Here is a 10,256-nt window from a genome sequence, read left to right as displayed (position 1 = left end):
CTATCTTTTTTACAAAATAGAATAGGCAGTATTGGTGTGGTTTTAAACACAGGTCATCATTCATCAATTCAGGGAGTCACCAAATGGCTTAAAAAAAAAAAAAGACAATAGAAAACAGCAGAATGCCCACAGGTTGTGAGTATAGTTCAGGAAACTTTTCTTTTCTTTTTTTTAATATATTATTATTGATTTCAGAGCGGAAGGGAGAGGGGGAAAGAGACAGAAACATCAATGGCAAGAGAGAATCATTGATCGGCTGCCTCCTGCACGCTCCCCACTGGGGATGGAGCCCCCCCCCAGACCGGGAATCGAACCTTAATCTCCTATGTCTGTGGTCGGCAAACCGTGGCTCACGAGCCACATGTGGCTCTTTGGCCCCTTGAGTGTGGCTCTTCCACAAAATACCACGGCCTGGGCGAGTCTATTTTGAAGAGGTGGTGTTAGAAGAAGTTTAAGTTTAAAAAATTTGGCTCTCAAAAGAAATTTCAGTCGTTGTACTGTTGCTATTTGGCTCTGTTGACTAATGAGTTTGCCGACCACTGTCCTAGGTCAATGCTCAACCACTGAGCCACACTGGCTGGGCTCAGAAAGCTTCTAATTCTCTATACGCATATACTCCTGTGCATGTGAGTATCATTATCCAATGTTTACAAGTCACTTGATTAGGAGAAAGGACAGAAAAAGGGAGAGCAGTGGATAGAATGTGCTGTCATCTTCTTAAAGGTATCGCTGGCTGTTGAGACTAGAAGAGGGAAAGAAACAAAAAGGCTGATGAAAAGTCTCAGAGACCCGCCTGAGGAGAGTGGGGCAAAGGGATGGTGCAGGAACTGGATGAATGGTGGCAATGTCGCTGACACTGAGAACCTGGGAGGTGGAGGTAATCAGTTTAGAGAGCACAAGGGGGCTGGTTACTGAGATTGAGAAGTGGTCAGCACTGTCGGAAAAAAGAATTTTTACAAGATTTCACGACAAGTCATGCCGTCATATGTGATAGTCATCCTGTGTAATATGGTGGGGGCAAAATATACTAAATATTTTGGGACAACCGTATACTAACACATTTCCTTTGTTTCTCTGGAATTCACACTTCACATGGCATTCAGGACTCTAGCTGGCAATTCTAATATCCCCTGAGAACCGAGGCAGACACACCAGTTAGGACACAGTGCCAACAAGGCAGGCAAGAGGCAGGAAGCCCTAAAAGCAGTGTTTCACAGGGATTCTTTGCCTGACTAGTACAAATTAATACATCTTACCTAATAAAAGAGAAACATGCAAATTAACCATCACTCCGCTATGCCCACAGCCAATCAGAGTGAGTATGCAAATTAACCCAACAAAGATGGAGGTTGATTTGCATATGCAGGCCAGGAGGGGCAGGATGCCTGCTATGAGGGGGGGGGGGGGGGCGCGGCGGAGGGAGCTACAGGAGCGGTGCTCCAGACAGAAGTGAGGACTTGCCGGCTCCCGGGCGGGCCGGGGAGCGGGGACTTACTGGCTCCCAGGCAGCTGGGAGTGAAGCCAGGGGAAGGAAGGCCTATTCTTTCACGAATATTGTGCAACGGTCCTCTAGTATTTAAAATGTAACACTGAATCATTAACCTTCGAATTAATTATAAGCATAATGCTGTCCTATGTAGGTGCTTCTCCCGCAAGGTCACAATGTGAACCTGTGTGGCTCAGTTCATTATGGGCCCCGCTGTCTGCTACGGCTCAACTGGGGCTGTGCTATCTCACAGGCCGCATACCACTGGAGAGGGATGGAGGGCTGACTCCCAGATGGGATTCTTAAAGCGACTTATCTGCGGGAGGAATGTTTTGTTTGCATTTTTACTTCAATAGAACTGGTTTGCCATGTTAAACTTGACATGAAAACAAAAACGAAAAAGCCATATGTTGATATTACTGTCCTTGTGGAAAAAAAAAATTTTAAACACACACATTTTCAACGTAGATCCATAATCTGAGTAACTTGCCTTGAAAAAGAAGCCGATGAAAAATGAAATAAAAATACATAAATCTAACATTTCAAAACTATTTCAAAAATACGTAATTTTTTTTTTTCTTTCAGGGCAGCTGTGCTCTGGGCGCCCTGAAGTTTCTTACACTGTAAACTAAAGTCGTTGGCCTTGATCTATCAGCAAACTCTGAGACAGCTACTGTCCCTGGGCCCTGACTCCAGCGAGCTCCTGGGAAAGGAAGGAGCAAGCAATGTATGCACATATACACATTCTCCAAGTGGACTGGTAGATCCCACACAGATAGCTGCCTGATTTTTTTGCCCAAGTTCCATGAGATATGTCTATAATGGCAAAGGAATTTTTTAGAACCTGTAAGGCGATGTGTAATAGAAATATGACTAAAGAAACATCAGTGTGCCCTAGCTGGTTTGGCTCAGTGGACAGAGTGTGGGCCTGTGGACTGAAGGGTCCCCGGGTTCGATTCCAGTCCAGTTCATATGCCCAGGCTGCGGGCTCGATCCCCAATAGGAGGTGTGCAGGAGGCAGCCAATCAATGATTTTCATCATTCATGTCTCTATCCCTCTCTCCATCTCCTTCCTCTCTGAAATCAATAAAAATGTATTTAAAAAAAATAAAAATAAGAAAAAAAAAGAAACATGAGTGACAGCTGCCCATCAACCATATGACATTTTCAACATCCAGATTCGAATGTAACCTCAGGGAGGGCAGTTTTGCTAGTCTGTGCTGCTTGCCAATGTGATTTGCACAAAAGGAGCAAAATGAAGAGTCTGTGCCAGCCAATCGCTATGTTCAAAGGGATGCTGAGACTATTCAAAGCTTTTCATTCTCAGCTTGTCAGGAGCAGCTCAGTATCCAAAGGTAGACCTTTCAGTTCTTTCACTCATTCAGTAAATGCCCATTGAGAACCAATAAACTGCCAATAAATTGCTGGTCTCCTGCTTCAAGAACAGACCAAGGGCATTCATATGTAAACTGGTAGAACCACATTGTGAAATCTGCCCTTTCAAAAGGTGTCCCCAAGCCTGGCCAGGTGACTCGGTTGGTTAGAGTATAGTCCCGTAACTGATAGATGTTTCTCTTTCTCTCTCTCCTCCTTCCTCTTTCTCTAAAATCAATAAAGAACATATCCTCAGGTGAGGATTAAGAAGAAAAAAAAAAGTAACCCCACATGCTAAGCCCTGAATTGTACATTTTTAATTAAGCCTATGTGAGTCATATTTCAATTTTGGAAAAAATACAGTTAAAAGTAAAAAAAGAAAAAGTCGAAAGTTAGAGTATAATTAGATACCATTTTACTTTTGTTGTTAATCCTCATCCAATTTTTTCCATTGATGTTTTTTTCTTTTTTTAGAGAGAGAGTGGAAGGGTGGGAAGGAGTGAGATGGAGAAAGAGTGGAAGGGTGGGGAGGAGTGAGATGGAGAGAGAGAGAGAGAGAGAAATAATATCCATGTGAGACAGACACATTGATTGGTTGCCTCCTGCAGGGATTGAACTTGCAACCCAGGAAGAAATACGTGCCCTTGACTAGGAATGGAAGCCGTGACCAACACCCTAACCACTGAGTCACTGGCCAAGGCAATACTATTAGTTTTTTTATCCAAGTGGACAGAGGCAGTAAAAACTACTAATTTTTAATTAATAAAAACTAGATCCTGGCCAGTTTTGCTCAGTTTTGGAGCATTGGCCCTCAGACTGCAGGGTCCTGGGTTCAATTCTTGGTCAAGGGCACATACATGGGTTGCAGGCTGGTTCCCTGGCTCTGGGGTGTGAACGGGAGGCAACCAATCATTGTGTCTCTCTAACATCCATGTTTCTCTCTCTCTCTCTCTCTTCCCCCTCCTCCCTCCCCTCCACTCTCTCTAAAATAAAGTAAAATAAAAAAACTAGAAATTGTCAAGTTAGCCTAAGATAATACCAAAAAAGTAAAATATAGTTTCAAAGACTGAAAGACAAAAATATGAGTGTCTTTAATTTTAAATTAAAAACTGATTTCTGAGTGCCCAGGATAAACAAATAAAATGACTGACATAAGAGAAAAGGAAAGTAAAAAGATAGGGAAAGTCTCTAAATTGAAAGGTTTTTCTGGATTTCTGACCAGCTATTTTTAAAGGAAAATTATTTTCAAAATACTTAGAAGTAAATTGGAGAAAATTTATCTTTTTTTCAATAAAGGCTATTTAAGAGCTGTTGAATTATTTCACTACTTAGTTATCTAAAAAAAAAAAAAAACAAACCTAGAAAAATGTCCTATGAATTAACAAGTCATTGTTTTATGAATTACCATATCCTGTAGATGGAAAAGAACTAAGAGGAAGAATGAAGAGTAAGGAGGGATTCTAGCTAAATTGACCTATTAGGATTCTTGCTGAATCCTAATATTAAGCAGGCCAGATAATGAGATATTACCTGGGGCTGACAGAGGATGAGGACTTTGATCAGAAATGGTCTACACAGGCTGAGGGTTCTTTTTAAATCCTCCCCTAATTCACATGTTTAGTAGACCATATCTTGTACAACTAATACCTATGTGGTAGGGGAAAAAAGCTGATTTAGGCACCTCAGTCCGGTTCCTGAGTCCTGTGCTACAAGACTTTGGATGACACACTTAATTAGCTGTAACAAGGTTCTGAGGAAGACAAGCTTATGTAGCTAAGTTGCCAGTACATTGTAAATGTTTAACAAACTTGCAGGCCTAAGTTGAGAACAGAAATCAGATGCACCAGGGCATGTCACAGACTCGGTTGAATAGGGGGTATAAGGCAGTGGTCTTCAAACCAGGGTACCAGTAAAGCTGGGTATAAAACTGAAGGGTTTCCAGAGTTCATTCACAGGCATGGACTGTTTGAACAAAATCGATGGTAAATTTTTCAACTCCCACAGGTCCTCTCCTAACACTGTTTTACTGAAGAGAACACTGCAGTGGCCGGAGGTTCCCTTTTCCACATCCCCTTTCCCAACCAAAGGCTGGGCACCCCTTCAGAAAGAAAGTGAAAGCAAAGCCTCACTGGGCCCTAACTTCTCGGTGCTAGCTCCAGGGGTGAACACCTCCAGGCCACCAAACAGGGACCGCGTAGATTTCCTGAGGATCTCAGATTTCTGGAGATGGGAGCACAGCTCAGAAAGTCACCACGCCTTCTCTCTGCCTTCATGGTGATGCCCATCTCAACTCACGCTCATTCTTCTTTCAAATTCCAAAGTAAGGTTGTACAGATGTGCATTAATGATGCTTACTTACAATTTAAAAAATGAAGTCAGCCTGCTCCTGACAGAAAGTCAGTCGAAGACTTGGCCACATATTTTGCTCTCTCTCTCACTTTATGAACAATGTCTGACCTGAACGAGGCAAACCTGCAACTCTGAGATATAAAATAGTCTTGATACAAAGCATTCAGATGTTGACTTGAAAATGTACAGAGAGAGAGAGTTTTACAAAAGTCTTAAAGTTTTTGAGAGCAAGAAGTTTGAAGACCACTGGTCTAAGAAACTTAGCCTCAGGAGAGAAGGTTTTTGCCAACGTATACACACAATTTTAATGACAAGCCTTCTGAAGGAAAATCAGATTTTTTAAATGTAGTTGGATTGTTTTCATTCTGATCCCCAGGAACTTTTGTCCATTCCTAGGGAAAAAGACCTATAATATTGCCAGTAAACAACACAGAATCACATTACCCAGGCATCTGTGGGAGACAGCTCAAAATAAACAACAGTTTTAGGGCAGACCATGACACAAGTGAGAGGTAGGGTACGACCTTCATGGTGATGCCCATCTCGAGAGCCACGGGAATTATCTGAAACCACAAGGTAGCCACAGAAATCCCAAATCTCTGTGTGACAAACTTTGGAGACTTCCTGCTATAGTTGGGAGGGTCAGGACGGGCTCCCTCTATTTCATCCTGTCTGTAAGGGTCGGCATCTCATTGCTGTTCTGGTGAGTCCATTGGGCGTGGTCTGGGGAACTCTTCAGAAAAAACATTTAGAACTCATTAAATATTAAATTCCTTTCTTCACCGTCTCTGCCTCCAACCTCCGTCTCTTCCCAAATAAAAAGATGAGGAAACCGAGGCTCAGAGAAGTTGAATTGTTGAAGGTTCTGAGGCATCGCCTGTTCAAACTGAGAAAGGCTCTGTCTAATCTGCACTCAGAGCTCCTAATTTCAAGTCCAGAATTTTAGCCACAGACTAGACACTACTGGCAATAGACTGTCTCAGAAGGGCATACCCTTCTTTATATTTTCCTCAAGTTGTTTTTAACATCATTTGGCTAAGGAACAGAATGGGCTTGTATCCGGGCAGGAAGCTGGGTGTGAAGGTGTAACTGTCCCTGACTCACTCCACTGGGTGGCAGTTCCTCCCTGACAGGCCTAGCCCACCGGGAGACGTGGGCTGGGATGTGTCTGGGTACCACACTATTTTCCTCTTTCATTACCAGTGAAGAATCCCTCCCATTGTAGGGACTTTGGGATCCCTGGTGGGAACAGAGGCCCTAATTGCTAAAGGAAAGAAACTATAAAAGACTCTTCACATTGATAATTTCATTAAGAATTTATAGTCCTCCTTGGTAAAACATAGATAATAATGAACATTAACTCAGTGTCTCACAGGAAAGATCAATTACCTCATCTCCAACAGAAGTTCCCATATAGACACAAAGAATTTTAGTATCTCCTAGAGATACTAAATTTGAAGACTTATCAATATATACTTCAAGTGCTAACAGAGATTTGCAGACTTCTTTGTCAAATATCTCTTTCTATGGGGTCTAGTGTCGTACCATATTTCTGCAAAGTTCACATTTCTAACCTAGCTCAATGTAAGATGGTTCTGTTGTACACCAGCTTCTTTTACCCTCTGGGTGATTTGACAAGATATTCTGAATCGTTTATGTAATAACCTACACTTCTCAAATAGTTGGTTCTGACCCAATCCAGCTCACAGCCCATTTATGACCTAACATACCTCCAAGAATAACTTAAAAATGGGGATGGCAACTATAAAGATGGGGAGCTCCAATCTGTCTTCCTCAATGTTTAAGGCAGATATTGCTCATTAGCAGCCACACTTGCTCCACTGCATTGAGACTCAGTCTCAACTCTTTAAAACCTAATACTCCAAGCAACACTGTCGACTAATTGACAACTAGATGGAAATCTATCTGCAGTGCCAGCATTAGATTAAATCACTAGAAAATCTAACTATTCATGAGAGGTTTCTTTTAACATCCCAATTTTTAAAAAATATATTTTATTGATTTTTTACAGAGAGGAAGGGAGAGGGATAGAGAGTTAGAAACATCGATGAGAGAGAAACATCAATCAGCTGCCTCCTGCACACTCCCTACTGGGGATGTGCCCACAACCAAGGTACATGCCCTTGACTGGAATCGAACCTGGGACCCTTGAGTCCGCAGGCCAATGCTCTATCCACTGAGCCAAACCGGTTAGGGTTAACATCCCAAATTTTATGCCTGGAAACCTAATATCCCATTCCCAATGGTAACATTCTTTTGATGACTCTAACATTCCACCTCACTTTGTTTGATGTCACATTACAATTCTAACTCCTGTTATGAGTTCTGACTGGTGCCAGGAAATACTAGTATCTTCAGGTTGGGAATTGGGAACAGCTTATCTATTATCAACTTTCTTTTAATGCTTTTTCAATGATGAGAGAGAATCATCAATCCACTGAACAGTGGTTTCCCAAATTTCCTACTAAGTTGGCCATAGGTTTGTAGTTTGAGTTTGAAGCCAACACATCTGTTCATATCTGATTGTCTATCCTGAAAATAAGAACTCTAAAAAGCAGTTATTGCTTATTTATTATTAAATATTAGCAGATTTGCTTGAGAACTGTAAGATCATGCACTTGTAATGGACAATAAACACTATGAAAAGTAATTCCAAATTTAAATCTTTTTTAGGATTTCAGAACTTAAGGGCAATTTGCCTTGGGCTCTCCCACCTTCCAGCCCAGGCCTAATCCAAAACTGAGGCACCAACAGCTGGCAAGATGTGACCTTTCACACTTGCTTTCCTCTCTACCCACCTTGGTAAATGCATTGCTATTCTAATCTCTATCCTTTATTCTGGCCACGTCCCCTCTTGCTTACTTCTTTCCAGTCCCTTTGGCCTCCTTTCCATCCCAATGCCAAGGGCCTTTGGGTTTCCTGTTCTTTCTGCTTAAAACATTCTTCCTCCAGCTATCTGTATGGCTTGCTCTCTCCCCGAGTGTAGCATGCAGGGGTGCAGACAAGTAATAGTTTTATTACTGTGCGATTGGTGCTATAAGAAGGGGAGATGTGCCAAGGTGCAATGTGAGTTCATAGGTGGGACAGCCTATCCAGGCTTGGCTGGTCAGGGAAGGCTGCCTGGAGGAAGTGAGCTCTCCACTGAGGTCTGGAGAATGAGCAGAAATTAAGCAAGTGAAGGGAGCTTCAGTCAGTGCTAACAGCATGTCCAAAGGGCATCATGTACTAGAGAAGGGAGAGGTTCAGGGTGGCTGAGGAGGAACATGAGGGATGAAATTACTAGGGCCAGATCTTACATCATAGCATAGACACACACAGGAAAGAACCTTGGAAACCCACTGTAATTCAGGTAATAGTCTTCTCTTAAATTTCTAGGAAATGCAAAGGAAAAAAAACCAAGATTCATTTTGTTGTGGCAAAACCCAATTTTATGTAAAAATCTGAGAAACAGCTATATAATGGCACTTTTCCACTTTTTTAACAAAAAATAGGATTCATTTTATTATGGCAAAAAAAAAGACGTTTATGGAAAAATCTGAGAAACAGCAGACTAATTGACATTTTTCCACTTGGAAGAAACACACAGGAAGCAGTCTACATTCTAAAAACTTTTCAATTCATTACAAGTGCCCTAATCCCTCAGGAACCTGGGTTTCATTCTTTTTTTAAAATATATTTTTATTGATTTCAGAGAGAGGAATGGAAAGGGAGAGAGAAAGAGATAGAAAATCAATGATGAGAGAGAATTATAGATCGGCTGCCTCCTGCACACCCCCACTGGGGATCAAGCCCGCAACCTCAGGCATGTGCCCTGACTGGGAATCAAACCGTGACTTCCTGATTCATGGGTCGACACGCAACCATTGCGCCACACCTTCCGGGCTGGGTTTCATTCTTTACACCACTTCAAATATAACACATTAAAAAAATGACCATGGTTCTGTGGCATCTTTGAGGATTTTTCAAATCCATATTTAACTTGTTTCTCTGATTCAGACCCTGAAAAAAGTCAGGCTAATTACAAGGCATGTCTATATTAATGTCCCTCAGGGTGAGAGCTCATCACATTTCCTAAATTTAATAAGATCAATAAGAATTGGTGCAACATGAAGAGCTTACCCAGAAATTTCTATATTCTGGTCCATTAATGAAGCTAATGTCTCAGTAGGCAATCTGGTACCGTTAAAAAATACATGTAACTGAAGGATTTTTCTCTTTCATGTATATTTAACTTGCAAACTGGATATCCACAAATTTGTTCCAGAGAGAGTAAAACAATAAAAGTTTTATGATTCAGGAGACCTTAAATCATTTAAGACACTATAAGTTTTGAAGAAAGAGGTTTAGAAATTGACAACACCTCCTTAACAGCAAAGAAAATGTACTTTGCAGAGAGAAGAAAACTCTTCCCTAATTTCCTTATTTAACTAACATAAAGGAAATCCCTCCCCAAAATGCAATCATTCTATTTTTTATAAGACAAAAGTCATGCACAGAAACGCTAGTCTCGATGCCATGGTTAGACTCACAGTGAACCATGGTCTTTATCCACATAGAACTAAGCACAAAGCAAAATAGGTTACCCTCTCCCTCTCTGTAACACTGGGTAGTTTTTCAATCTCCCATCACGAATGGAACAGAATATTCCTTGGGTCTGAACGACCAGGAACCTAAGTGAAGGGAGGGTAGAGCTGAGAATTCTACACCCGCTTCAATATATTTGAGACCTCTTTGAGAAAGAAAGGAAATCAGCGAGGAGATCTGATGTCTTTGTTCTAAGTCGTCTGAGGTACCACCTCCTTTCTTACTGTCCTAGTCCTCTACCACCCCAGCTTCCACCACCACTTATTACTGCTATTTGGAAACATCAGTTTGGCAGAAAGAGCCCTGAGAGGCACATGTGATTTTGACATTCATTCATCCAACACTTGTAGATGTTTGAGGGCAGGAACAACCCATTTAAGAGCCTGGGTTGCTACTGTGTACTCAGATTCAAATCACTCATCTCTTAAGTCTGCAAGTATAA

This window comes from Cnephaeus nilssonii, assembly GCF_951640355.1.
Source record: "Cnephaeus nilssonii genome assembly, chromosome: 21".
NCBI classification, from domain to species: domain Eukaryota; kingdom Metazoa; phylum Chordata; class Mammalia; order Chiroptera; family Vespertilionidae; genus Cnephaeus; species Cnephaeus nilssonii.
The sequence above is the reverse complement of the archived record's forward strand: the minus strand, read 5'-3'. Positions refer to the sequence as shown.